We start from the raw sequence: 14,752 nt of genomic DNA, 5'->3' as shown, positions 1-14,752 counted from the left end.
TTAATGGCCTTAAAAATAACTGCATAAAACAATATGTATTGTGGGCCTGTAACATATAGAAATATAATATATGTGACAGTAACTGCACAAGGAGCACAGCTGCATTGGAGTAAAGGAATATCACCTCAGACAGTAACTCAAATCCACAAGAATAAATGAAGAGATCAGAAATGGTAAATAAGAAGGTTAATATAACAACCTCTATAAATCATGCTTGCTTTCCTTTATCCGCTCAGTGTTTTTACACAAAATAAAATTATATAAAGCAATAAACATGACCAGTACGGTATTACTGGGTCTCTCACATATAATAGCAAAAGAGTTAGAAGGAATAGAGCTAGATAGGAGCAGTGTTTCTATATTTCACTGTTAATGAGTTATTACACATCCTAACAGATTCTGATAAGACATATATTTTAAGTCCTAGAGCAACCACTAAGAAATGACTAAGAAACAGTGAAAAATTAACGGAATTAAAATGTCACACTAGAAAATACTCACTTAATACAAAAGAAAGCAGGAAAGGAGGAACAGAGGGAGAAAAAGACATGTAACGTATAGAAAATAAAAAGCAAAATGGCAGATGTAAATCCAACCATATCAATATAACATTAAACAAGAATGGATTAAACAAACCAATCAAAAGGCAGAGTTTGTAAGACTGGATAAAAAACACATGATCCACCTAATGGTGTCTAGAGGTAACATGCTTTATTTTCAAAGACACAAATAGGCTGAAAGTAAAAGAAGAGAAAAATATATACCAAGCAAACAACAACCAAAAAAGAGAATGGAATGGCTATACTAATGTCAGGCACATTAGACTTTAAAACCAAAAATATTACTAGAGATAATGATAAAATTATTGTAATAATGACAAATGATGTCACAATCACATCCTAATGATAAAAGGTCAAGCCGTGAGGAAGATGTGACAATTACAAACATATACACACCTACAAACAGACCCCCAAAATACACCAAGCAACAAACGACAGAACTGAAGGATGAACTCAACCATTAAAAAATAATAGTTGGAGATTTCAATACTTTCAACAGTGGATAGGGCAACTAGGCAGAAGATCAACAAGGAAATTGAAACTAACTAGACAAAACAGACAAAATACAGCATTCCACCAAACATCAGTAGAATACATTCTTCTCAAATTCACATGGAACATTCTTCAAGACAGACCGGATTCTAGCCCATATAACATGCCTCAATAAATTTTAAATTTTAAAATAAATTTAAGGGAATTCCCTGGCGGTCCAGTCATTAGGACTCCACGCTTCCGCTGCAGGGGGCATGGGTTCGACCCCTGGTGGGAGATCTAAGATCCTGCAAACCGCACAGCACAGCCAAAATAAATAAATAAATTAATTAAATTGAAAAACAAAGTATGTACTCTGACCAAAATAGAATTAGATTACAAATCAATAAAAGGCAGCAATTTGGAAAATTCACAAATATGTGAAAATTAAGCAACACACTCTTTAATAGTCAGTGTATTAAACAAGAAGTGGAATGATAAATTAGAAAATACTTTAGCTGAATGAATATAAAAACACAACATACTAAAACTTACAAAATGTAGCTAAAGCAATGTTCAGAAGGAAATCTATAGCTGTAAAATGTCTGTATTAAAAAAGAAGAAACATCTCAAATCATTTATGGTCAACTGACTTTCCACAAAGGTAGCAAGACAGGGCTTCCCTGGTGGCGCAGTGGTTGAGAGTCTGCCTGCCGATGCAGGGGACATGGGTTTGTGCCCCGGTCTGGGAAGATCCCACATGCCGCGGAGCGGCTGGGCCCGTGAGCCATGGCCACTGAGCCTGCGCGTCCGGAGCCTGTGCTCCGCAACGGGAGAGGCCACAACAGTGAGAGGCCCACATACAGCAAAACAAAACAAAACAAAACATGGTACAAGGACAATTCAATGAAAAAAGAAGAGTATTTTCTAGAGCTAGAAGAACTGATACATATATGCAAAAGAGTGAATTTGGACTCCAACCTCATACAGTATATAAAAGTTAACTAAAGATTGATCGCAGGCCTAAGAATAAGTTGGACTTCATCAAAATTAAAAACTTGTGTACTGCAAACCATATCACAAATAAAATGAAAAGACAACCCACAAAACGGGAGAGAATTTGCAAATCATATATCTGACAAGGGGCTTGCACGCAGACTATATAAGGAACTGAGACAACTCAATAATAAAAGGATAAGAATACAATTTAAAAAATGGGCAAAGGATCCGAATAGACATTTCTCCCGAGAACATATACAAATGGATAATAAGCACATGGAAAGATGCTCAACATCATTAGCCATCAGGGAAATGTAAATCAAAACCACAATGAGGGGGCTTCCCTGGTGGCGCAGTGGTTGAGAGTCCGCCTGCCGATGCAGGGGACGCAGGTTCGTGCCCTTCTCCGGGAGGATCCCGCGTGCCGCGGAGCGGCTGGGCCCGTGAGCCATGGCTGCTGAGCCTGAGTATCCGGAGCCTGTGCTCCACAACGGGTGAGGCCACAAACAGTGAGAGGCCCACGTACCGCAAAACAAACAAACAAACAAACACCTCACAATGAGCTACCACTTTACACCCACTAGGATGGGTGTAATAAAAAAGACAGCTAAGAAGTGTGAGCAAGGATGTGGAGAAACTGGAACTTTCATACAATGCTGGTGGAAATTTAATATGACCCAGCCATTTTGGAAAGCAGTCTGGCAGTTCCTTAAATGGTTAGACATAGTTACCCTTTGACCCAGCAATTCCACTCTGAGTTATATACCCAAGAGAAATGAGGACTTATGTCCAACAAAAACTTACACAAAAATGTACTTAACAGCACTGTTTGCAATAGCCAAAGGACACAAACAACCCAAATGCTCGTCAACTAATGAATGGATAAATAAAATGTTGTCTATCCAGAGAATTCAATATCATTCATCCATAAAAAGAAATGAAGCACTGATGCATACTACAACATGAACCTTGACAACATTATTCTAAGTGAACAAACTAGACACAGAATGTCCCGTAATTTATGATTCCAATTACATGAAATGTCCAGAATAGGGAGACCCATAGAAAAAGTAGGTTGGTAGACTGGTCGTTTCCCAGGGCTGAGGAGTTGGGGACTACAGGGCCTGTGTGTCACTGCTCGTGGATATAATCTTCTGGGGTGATGAAAATGCTCTAGAATTAGATTGTGGGATGGGTGTACAATCCTAAGAATACACTAAAAAATCACTGTACACTTTAAATGGGTGATTCATATGGCATGTGAATTATACCTCAATAAAGCTGTTTAAACAATTACTCGAAAGGGCAGGCAGAAGGGTGGTTAGGCTAAATGGCGTCTATTTTCTTTCTGGCTACAAAGTTATAAGCACCTAGAAGGCTGCTGGTCCCAGATGGTCCTGGGATACTTCTGAACAGCAACGGGACCCCCAGAGCAGACACAGGCGTAGGCCAGAGAGAGTGGCTGGACCAAATTCTACAGGGGGCGGGGGTCTGGCCCCACGCAGGCCTATCATGGGGTGATCAAGCTCACTCACCAAGCATGGCGCTGATGAGCCTGTCGGGACGGGCCCGGGCAGATGTGGAACAGAGAGTGTTGAAATACAGCCCAGAGCCCTCCCGGATGGGGCTGAGCATCAGGGGCGGCGTGTAGGCAGGGCACTGGGACAGTCCCTTCAGGAGACGGTCCACCAGGCACACGGGCGAGCACAGGCAGCTCTGGCGGCATCCTCCCGGGCCCGGCTCCCCAGACATGGAGGGTGGAGCAGGGATGAGCAGTGCCTTGGGCCGGAGGAGCTTCTTCCGCTTCCTGTGTTGGCTACACTCCTTGCTGTCTCTCTCTTCCCTGTTCTTCTCCTGACCCTGGAGAAGAAGAGACTTCAGAACCACGGGGGTCACCTGAGGCCACTGGCCCCAAAGCTCAGACCTCAAGATGGCCTGAGAGTGGGAAAGGGTACTGACCAGCCAAATGCACACCCAGCATGGCCATGCCCAGAGTCCTCAGCGCAGGAAGCCGGGAAGGGCCACCACGCCTGAGCCAGACTCCAGACCCTAAGCCAGGCGACATTTGACACTGGGGCCTTCTCAGGCACCCACACCCCACAAGGAGGGCCCTCACTCAGACCATTTTGGAAACTCATGTCCGTTGTTAAACTGACTGGCACTTAAAGTGTGGGGGCCAGACAGATGCAACAGCATGACAAAAGGAAAACCTGTTGCCCTCAAAATGACAGCAGCTCCTGGGAGACAAACAGTGGGCTCCATGCACCCCGTACCCGAGTCCAGCATGGACTTCTCCAGGTCGGGTCTTCCAGCACAGGCTGAAGAGACGACGGCTTGACCTTGCTACACTCTCTCTTACCTCCACACAATCTCCCCTCCTCTCTGCCCATCTTGCCCCTCCTCATCCTCCAGCTCTCAGCTGCAACGCCCCCATCCTCAGGCAGGGTCTCTGGTGCCCTCGGGGCTCCCACGGCTCACTCTCCCAGCCCGGCCCGTTCTGGGTCGTCAGTGTCCGGGGATGGGTCTATCTACTCCGCTGGGCTGGGAGCCCCAGGGGACGGGGGCAGGCCTGTTGTGGTCGCTGCAGTGTCCCCAACCCTGCCCAGCACAGGGCCAGACACAAAGGAAGTTCACTGGAGGTTGAAGGGATGAATCAACATGCAAATCAAGCTCTTCTGGAGTCAGGATTTGGGGGCTTTTCTCCCAGCTCCCACTGGCAGCTGGAAAGCAGCTGGAAGGAAGTGCACCCACCTTGCTCCCCGGGGGATGGTTCGCTGGAGCCACTGGCACTGAAACAGGGACCACCAAAGGGGCGGCGGTCATGTTGTCCAAGGACTTCCTGCCTCCCAGGGAACTCTGCCTGTCCCCCTCCGGCCTCAGCACCTGTCTTGGTGGCTTGCAAATCTCCATGCCACACACCTACACACAGAGAAGAGCCAGCCCTTTAAGAGACACAGTACGTAGGGAGCAAGGGGCCCCTCCAGAGCAGCACAGCCCTGACTCCCGGCCCCCAGCCAGGCTCCCCGCAGGAGGACGGCTCCATCCTGAGATGAATGGCAGCTTCGAGCCCCTTCACCTGCGGCTCCTGCTTCCCTCGAGGTGACGGCCACTGGTCGCTGTGAAAACACATGTGGCTGCTCAGCCCTCTCTCTGTATAAAACATCCGGCTGCAATTCTTGCAGACGTAAGTGCTCCTTGGCTCTGCCCAGTCTCTGGGACCACCATTGTGCTGGTTACTGTGGGGAAGAAAGGGAGAATGGGACTCTGTCCCCAAACACTGATCCTCTGACAGCTTTGGACGAACCCTAAAGAAATGGACATGATGCCCCCGATTCTCCGTGGCCTGGTGCTCACCCCTTCAGGAGTGAAGCATCCAGAGCTCACTCACCCAGGGCCAGCACATCAAAGCCACCAGAGGATTCCCGAGGGGCTTCGGAACTTACAGGCCACACGCCATGTTCTCCTCCTTCATCGGGTGGGGGAGCCGGTAGATATTTCCACCCTGAAGACGAAAATACATCTGAGCCAACATATCAGAAATGAGATGCAAGAGTGAAAACTATAAGACTTGGAAGAAAACACAGGTATAATTCTTGGTGACCCCGGAGTAAGCAGTGGTTTCTTGGATGACTCCAAAACCAAACAAAAGACAGACATATTGGACTTCATCAAAACTTACAACTTCTGACGGATACACCAGAAATACAGCTACATGTGGAACAACTCCTACAGAACACCTACTGAACGCTGGCAGAAGACCCCAGACCTCCCAAAAGGCAAGAAACTCCCCACATACCTGGGTAGGGCAAAGCGGAGAGATTCCCGCACAGAGGATTGGTGCCGAGCGGCACTCACCAGCCCGAGAGGCTTGTCTGCTCGCCCGCCGGAGCGGGCGGCGCTGGAAGCTGACGCTCGGGCTTCGGTCAGAGCGCAGGGAGAGGACTGGGGCTGGCGGCGAGAACTCAGCCTGAAGGGGGCTAATGTGCCACAGCTAGCCGGGAGGGAGTCCAGGAAAACTCTGGAGCTGCCGAAGAGGCAAGAGACTTTTTCTTCCCTCTTGGTTTCCTGGTGCGCGAGGAGAGGGGATTAAGAGCTCTGCTTAAAGGAGCTCCACAGACGGCTGAAAGCGCGGAGCCCAGTGACGGGCGTGGGACGCTGGGGCTGCTGCTGCCACCGGCAAGAGGCCTGTGTGCGAGCTCAGGCCACTGTCCACACCGCCCTTCCGGGAGCCTGTGCAGCCCACCACTACCGGGGTCCCGGGATCCAGGGGTGGCTTCCCTGGGAGAACGCACGGCGGGCCTCGGGCTGGTGCAACGTCACGCCGGCCTCTGCCGCTGCAGGCTCGCCCCGCACTCCGTGCCACTCCCTCCCGCCCGGCCTGAGTGAGCCAGAGTCCCCGAAGAGGCTGCTCCTTTAACCCTGTCCTGTCTGAGCGAAGAACAGACGCCCTCCGGTCACCTACACGCAGAGGCGGGGCCAAATCCAAAGCTGAGACCCAGGAGCTGTGAGAACAAAGAAGAGAAAGGGAAACCTCTCCCAGCAGCCTCAGAAGCAGCGGATTAAAGCTCCACAATCAACTTGATGTACCCTGCATCTGTGGAATACATGAATAGACAACAAATCATCCCAAATTGAGGAGCCAGCAGTCAGTGCTGTGCCTCTGAGGTGGGAGAGCCAACTTCAGGACACTGGTCCACAAGAGACCTCCCAGCTCCACATAATATCAAACGGCGAAAATCTTCCAGAGATCTCCATCTCAACACCAGCACCCAGCTTCACTCAACGACCAGCAAGCTACAGTGCTGGACACCCTATGCCAAACAACTAGCAAGACAGGAACACAACGCCACCCATTACCAGAGAGGTGGCCTACAATCATAATAAGTCCGCAGACACCCCAAAACACACCACCAGACGTGGACCTGCCCACCAGAAAGACAAGATCCAGCCTCATCCACCAGAACACAGGCACTAGTCCCCTCCACCAGGAAGCCTACACAACCCACTAAACCAACCTTAGCCACTGGGGACAGACACCAAAACAACGGGAACTACGAACCTGCAGCCTGCAAAAGGAGACCCCAAACACAGTAACATAAGCAAAATGAGAAGACAGAAAAACACACAGCAGGAGAAGGAGCAAGATAAAAACCCACCAGACCTAACAAATGAAGAGGTAATAGGCAGTCTATCTGAAAAAGAATTCAGAATAATGATGGTAAAGATGATCCAAAATCTTGGAAATAGAATAGACAAAATGCAAGAAACAGTTAACAAGGACCTAGAAGAACTAAAGATGAATCAAGCATCGATTAAAAACACAATAAATGAAATAAAAAATACTCTAGATGGGATCAATAGCAGAATGACTGAGGCAGAAGAACGGATAAGTGAGATGGAAGATAAAATAGTGGAAATAACTGCTGCACAGCAAAATAAAGAAAAAAGAATGAAAAGAACAGAGGACAGTCTCAGAGACCTCTGGGACAACATTAAACGCACTGTACACTTTAAATGGGTGATTCATATGGCATGTGAATTATACCTCAATAAAGCTGTTTAAACAATTACTCGAAAGGGCAGGCAGAAGGGTGCTCAGGCTAAATGGCGTCTATTTTCTTTCTGGCTACAAAGTCATAAGCACCTAGAAGGCTGCTGGTCCCAGATGGTCCTGGGATAGTTCTGAACAGCAACGGGACCCCCAGAGCAGACCCAGGCGTAGGCCAGAGAGAATGGCTGGACCAAATTCTACAGGGGGCGGGGGTCTGGCCCCCCACAGGCCCATCATGGGGTGATCAAGCTCACTCACCAAGCATGGCGCTGATGAGCCTGTCGGGACGGGCCCGGGCAGATGTGGAACAGAGAGTGTTGAAATACAGCCCAGAGCCCTCCCGGATGGGGCTGAGCATCGGGGGCGGTGTGTAGGGAGGTCACTGGGACAGTCCCTTCAGGAGGTGGTCCATCAGGAACACGGGCGAGCGCAGGCAGCTCTGGCGGCATCCTCCCGGGCCCGGCTCCCCAGACATGGAGGGCGGAGGAGGGATGAGCAGTGCCTTGGGCCGTGGGAGCTTCTTCCGCTTCCTGTGTTGGCTGCTCTCCTTGCTGCCTCTCTCTTCCCCGTCCTTCTCCTGTCCCTGGAGAAGAAGAGACTTCAGAACCACGGGGGTCACCTGAGGCCACCGGCCCCAAAGCTCAGACCTCAAGATGGCCTGAGAGTGGGAAAGGGTACTGACCAGCCAAATGCACACCCAGCATGGCCATGCCCAGAGTCCTCAGCGCAGGAAGCCGGGCAGGGCCACCACGCCTGAGCCAGACTCCAGACCCTAAGCCGGGCGACATTTGACGCTGGGGCCTTCTCAGGCACCCACCCCCACCCCAAGGAGAGGCCCTCACTCAGACCATTTTGGAAACTCATATCCGTTGTTAAAGTGACTGGCACTTAAAGTGTGGGGGCCAGACGGATGCAACAGCATGACAAAAGGAAAACCTGTTGCCCTCAAAATGACAGCAGCTCCTGGGAGACAAACAGTGGGCTCCATGCACCCCGTACCCGAGTCCAGCATGGACTTCTCCAGGTGGGGTCTTCCAGCACAGGCTGAAGAGACGACGGCTTGAGCTTGCTACACTCTCTCTTACCTCCACGCAATCTCCCCTCCTCTCTGCCCATCTTACCCCTCCTCATCCTCCGGCTCTCAGCTGCAACGCCCCCTTCCTCAGGCAGGGTCTCTGGTGCCCTTGGGGCTCCCACAGCTCCCTCTCCCAGCCCGGCCCGTTCTGGGTCGTCAGTGTCCCGGGATGGGTCTATCTACTCCGCTGCGCTGGGAGCCCCAGGAGACGGGGGCAGGCCTGTTGTGGTCGCTGCAGTGTCCCCAGCCCTGCCCAGCACAGGGCCAGACACAAAGGAAGTTCACTGGAGGTTGAATGGATGAATGAACACGCAAATCAAGCTCTTCTGGAGTCAGGATTTGGGGGCTTTTCTCACAGCTCCCACTGGCAGCTGGAAAGCAGCTGGAAGGAAGTGCACCCACCTTGCTCCCCAGGGGATGGTTCGCTGGAGCCACTGGCACCGAAACAGGGACCACCAAAGGGGCTGCGGTCATGTTGTCCAAGGACTTCCTGCCTCCCGGGGAACTCTGCCTGTGCCCTTCTGGCCTCAGCACCTGTCTTTGTGGCTTGCAAAACTCCATGCCACACAGCTACACACAGAGAAGAGCCAGCCCTTTAAGAGACACAGTACGTAGGGAGCAAGGGGCCCCTCCAGAGCAGCACAGCCCTGACTCCCGGCCCCCAGCCAGGCTCCCTGCAGGAGGACGGCTCCATCCTGAGATGAATGGCAGCTTCGCGCCCCTTCACCTGCGGCTCCTGCTTCCCTCGAGGTGACGGCCACTGGTCGCTGTGAAAACACATGTGGCTGCTCAGCCCTCTCTCTGTATAAAACATCTGGCTGCAATTCTTGCAGACGTAAGTGCTCCTTGGCTCTGCCCAGTCTGTGGGACCACCACTGTGCTGGTTCCTGTGGGGAAGAAAGGGAGAATGGGACTCCGTCCCCAAACACTGATCCTCTGACAGACAGCTTTGGACGAACCCTAAAGAAATGGACATGATGCCCCCGATTCTCTGTGGCCTGGTGCTCACCCCTTCAGGAGTGAAGCATCCAGAGCTCGCTCACCCAGGGCCAGCACATCAAAGCCACCAGAGTTCTCCCGAGGGGCTTCTGAACTTACCAGCCACCCGCCATGTTCTCCTCCTTCATCGGGTGGGGGAGCCGGTAGATATTTCCACCCTGAAGACGAAAATTCATCTGAGCCAACATATCAGAAATGAGATGCAAGAGTGAAAACTATAAGACTTGAAAGAAAACACAGGTATAATTCTTGGTGACCCTGGAGTAAGCAGTGGTTTCTTGGATGACTCCAAAACCAAACAAAAGACAGACGTATTGGACTTCATCAAAACTTACAACTTCTGTGCTTCAAAGGACATCATCAAGAAGTGAAAAGACAGAATAAGAGAAAAAAGTTGCAAATCATGTATCTGATAAGGGACTATGTATATTTCTGTATCAGTGATACATAATGAACTCTCACAGCTCAAAAATAAAATCACAACCCAATTTAAAAATGGGCAAAGGGTCTGCATAGACACTTACCCAAAGAGGATATACAAATGGCCATTAAAAGATGCTCAGGATTATTAGCCATCGGGGAAATGCAAATTAAACTATAATGAGATTATCATTTCCCACCCACTAAGGTGAACCAACTGGACAAGAACAAGTGTTGGTGAGGATGCAGAGAAACTGCAGGCCTCATACACTCTGGGTAGGGATATAAAACAGCACAGCTTTTTGGGAAAGTCTGGCACTTCCTCCAATAGAATTACCCTAGAGCCCAGCAATTCCCCTCCAAGGTATTTCCCAAGAGAAATGAAAACATATGTCTAAACAATAATCTGTACACAAATGTTCATAGCACCGTTATCACAATGGCCAAGAAGGGAAAACAACCCAAATATCTATCATCTGATGAATGGATAAATAAAATGTGGTGTTTCCATACAATGCACAAGTTACCAGCGATAAAAAGGAGTGAAGTTCTGACCCGTGCTACAGCACAGAGGAACTCTGAGAACATCAGGTTAAGTGAAAGAAGCAAAAGACACAAAAGGCCACGCAGCGTTAGGATTCCAGTCACATGAAGTGTCCAGAATAGGCAAATCCATGCAGACAGAAAGTAGATGCATGGTTGCCAGGGGCTGGGAGGGATGGAGAGATTGCGGGTGACAACCAACGGTGTGGGGTTTCTTTTTGCGGTGATGAAAGTGTATTGGCAAAGAGTGGCGATGCGAGCACGACCTCGTAAACAAACTAAAAACTACTGGATGGTGCACTTCAAGATGGCGAATTAGATGGCACGTGAATATTAAAGCTGTGGAAAAAAAAAAGAGGAGGAGGTAGCTGTGGTGCGACAGGAAGGATGCTGGACCTCGGAACATCACGAAGAGACGTGGCCAAGCTCTCTGCGCCCAGGACCTCGTGGGCACGATGTGGGAGGACCCAAGCTGCTCCAAAAGGGCGGACCAGTGCCAGGCCTGCAGTAGGGGCCAAGTCGGACTTGTGGACCTGTGATTCACAACCAGAATAGACACAGCATTTCACGTACAAATATCAAGGGTAAAGGAGCTCTGCCTTTACATTCTCTGAAGAAGTGAAGGAGGCAAATCCAAAAGGAAGCGAAAGGCAGAAAGAAAGCAAATAGAAAAAGCTTAGTGAAGAAACATGATGCAAAGTGTCTCTGACAACTCTAAAGCCCTGTTCTGTTGTGTGTGTGTGTGTTGCAGGGCGGAGGGTGATGGGAGGAACCATCCCTTCTCTGGAACTTCATTCGCCCCTCTGTAAACAAACTGCATCTGAGGATTTGCTGAGGTTAAATACAGTGCCTGGACAAGTCAGAAACACGGACACAGGTAAGGACGAGACTCTGCCCCCCGCATGGTCAGGTCCCGTGAGAGGGCCCTGGTACCTGGATCCTGTTGAGTATCATCAGCTTGGACTTGGAGTCCCAGGGGGGATCCGCTGGAGGCCCGGCCAACGACGAGAAGGAGGCCATGGCTACCTGGCTTGGAGAAGCTGCACAGCAAATATCCACTTTCACTTTCTCCTTCCGGAAGTGCTGGACCCCGGGAGTTGCCAGAGAAGAGCCTGTAGCCTCCGCCCCAGGAGCAGGCCGGGCCCTCTCCACCTTTTGTGGCCCCGGAAGCCGTGCCATTCTCAGCCTGGGCCTGCTTCCCTGGGAGGTGGGCTCTGGATGGCTCCTCCCCTCCTAACTGGGTCTGATGCAGGCCCCGAGGGAGAAGATGTCCCTAGGTCCAAGGTCCCTTTCGAGGATCGCAACTGCTTGGCCAGAGAGGAGATGTCTGGGTTTCCAGGAGGGTCCAGGGACGCCGCCGTGGGGGCAGGTGGAGCAGCAGCCACTTTTGGTCTTCCCTTTGGGTCCTGGCTCACGCTGCTGGGGGAGGGCTCTGTGGGTAAAGCGGGTGTGGATTTTCTCCTGCGGGCTAGGGACCCCTCTGGATCAGGGTTCACGGGGCCAGCATGGAGAGAGTCAACAGTGGGTGCCACAGGTGGGGGTTGCTGTGGCCACGGCCCCTGCAGTGACTTCAGGGCAACTTGCTTGCCGTCGGGTGTGGGAAGCTGGGAGGAGGCGGCGGCCACCTGGGTGTGGGAGAAGATCCGCTGGGACTTGGTGATCATCTGGAACACCTGCATCTGCTCGTGGCTCACCAGAGACTCCTGAGCCTTCAGGACCAGCTGCTGGAAGAGCGGTGTGGCATCCGACGGGAGGCCGCTGGACTTCTGGCCGTCCTGGGGGCCAGGCTCACCAGGGTCCTGCCACGAGAAGGAGTCGCAGTCGCACTTGCTCTTCTTGGAAGCCCAGGAGTCGTCTTCCCCGCTGGTGCTGACATATCTGGGGTCGCCCGAGGCCTCCCCCTGGGCCTTCAGGAGCGTGGGAGGGAAAGACGGCGTGTCCTCCAGACCGGTGCACTGGCTGGGTGAGGGCTCCCCAGCGGGGGAGTCGCTGCTGAGCCCGGGGCCCGGCTCGGAGCCCTCCCGGGACGGCACTGCAGAGGGCTTGTGGACGACAAACATACTGTTTCCTTTGCTCTTAGGGCAGCCCGACAGGTTTCAGAGCCACTGGAAACTGTGGCTTGATGGCTGGGAACTGGCGGGGACAGTCTGGCCATGGAACAGAGGCAGGCAGGCGGGCAGGGAGCGCCCTCGGGCCAGCCCTCCAGGGATGATGGGGGCTGGAGCAGCGGCAGCTCCGGCTCGGCTGGGTCGGGGCCGCTGTTCTCCGCTGCCCGTGAGTGGACGGCTGTGAACACGTCCGTGCCCGGCTCCTTCCGTGGGGGCCGGGGATCCTCGGGAACACCTCAGTGCCCAGGGCTCCTGGGGCCGCCGGGGTGCTGGCTGGGCCGCAGGAGGAGGACCCTGACGAGGGCAGGGAGGAACAGGCCGTGATCCTCCCTTCGCCGCTGTCTGAAGGCCCTCCCAGGGCTGGCCCGGGAGAAGGGATCTTCTGGCAGATGATGCTGCTCACGATACAGCGCAGGAGGTCTCGGTTGGACAAGAGGGAGATGGGGGATGGGGCTTCCGGGGGCACCAGGGACCACAGGCTCGCGGGTGCGGGCTGGCAGGCCACCTCGTGCACACGGGGTGAGTTCCCGCAGGGCTCCTCCTCCGGAGGGGCCTCCTTGAGGATGCACAGGCCGTGCTGGACCTCGTAGTGCTGGCGCACGGAGCAGTAGTCGCTGTAGCTCTTGCTGCAGCCCTGCTCAATGCACACAAAGGGCTTGGACTTCTGGTGGGTGAGCGTGTGCCCAGTCCTGGAATCACATGAGGAGAAAGTTAGTGGGTCTCTCGGCGTGGGTCACTAACTGCAGGAACCCAGGCGTGTCCCCAGGGGGCAGCAGCATCGCAACTCAGAAACTGTGCTCAGACCCTAGGAGGAAAGACCCCTGCTACGGCCAAAGCCCTCTGGAAGGGGGAGCTCTTGCCCTCACCCCTAAGCAAACCCCTAATCTGAGATTAAAAACATCAGTGGGAGTCAAGTCAGAGTTCCCCAAAGTGGGTTCCTAAGGAACACCAGGCTCCAGAGTTGCTCCCTGAGGACTTGGGCTCAGCTGGCAAATAAGTTTGGGAAAAACACTCTTTACTTCTTGGAGGTTCCTAGGAGCAAACTGAAAAGCCACAGAGCAGATAAAGAGAGATCTGTTGAACTTTCCATGTCTCTCAAACTTATTTGCCCACAAAACCATGTTTTTAAAATAGACCCTTTTAGCATCCCCGAGAAGCAGAGAACCAGAGTTCTGAGAACAAACTTAAGGAAACGCTAACTTGGGGATGATCCTTCCTTGAACAAAGGAGTCTTTGCCTTCCCACAGGAGTCCTCTAGACAGCGACCTGGGAGCCCCACAGCAACAACAACAAAAAGCCAAATGCGCCTATAATGTCTGCAAATATAAAAGAATGCAAGTATGTAGTATATTTACATCATACGTATACCTGCATTAATATATTATAAATATAAACAAATGGGTAAATCACCCTCTGGGTTCCCAACAATCCTACTCCGGATGGTTCTAATCAATTGGACCCAGTAAATAATGAAACCCTTTCCCAAACGTGGACCCTTGGCCTCCATCTGAGGGAAGCAGCAGAGAGGGCATCCGGAGACCCACTTTCTAGCCCTAACTGTTACCAGCTTGTGACAGGAGTAAATCATTTCCCATCCTTAATGGCGAGAGGGGAGAGGATACAATGAAAGCGGGATTCATCGAAGCCTCAGTAAAGGCTGGGCGAGCTGTAAACATGCAAGGGATCGTCCTCTCCCACTTACGAGTCTCTCAGTTTGAAAGTCTGTCTCTTCTCCCTCGGCAGCAAGAAAAGCTTATCATTTCTAAGACATGAAGAACAAACGGAATTCTGCTCCTCTTACACTGAGCTTGCTTTTTAAAGTCAAATTTTGAAAAAAAATCGAGTTAATAAAAGGGGGAATTGAAACAGGAAAAAAGAGAGTGAACACTGCATTGCCATGTTCTAGAAACAGGCATTTCAGAACCCCTCACGCCCTGGTGTTATCCCAACATATATTCCTCATGGAGTGCATATCTGTTCTGCTCAGACACCTACCAGGGACTCTGAAACTTTCTCTACGCAGTTA

General features: G+C 51.4%; 1 pseudogene; it reads right to left on the bottom strand.

The window, feature by feature from the left end:
- The window catches only part of LOC132479630 (zinc finger protein 541-like), a 29,067-nt pseudogene that overhangs the window by 11,240 nt on the left and 3,075 nt on the right, over positions 1-14,752 (bottom strand).

This window comes from Mesoplodon densirostris, chromosome 19 (genome assembly GCF_025265405.1).
Source record: "Mesoplodon densirostris isolate mMesDen1 chromosome 19, mMesDen1 primary haplotype, whole genome shotgun sequence".
NCBI classification, from domain to species: domain Eukaryota; kingdom Metazoa; phylum Chordata; class Mammalia; order Artiodactyla; family Ziphiidae; genus Mesoplodon; species Mesoplodon densirostris.
This window is presented reverse-complemented; position numbering and strand designations above follow the sequence as displayed.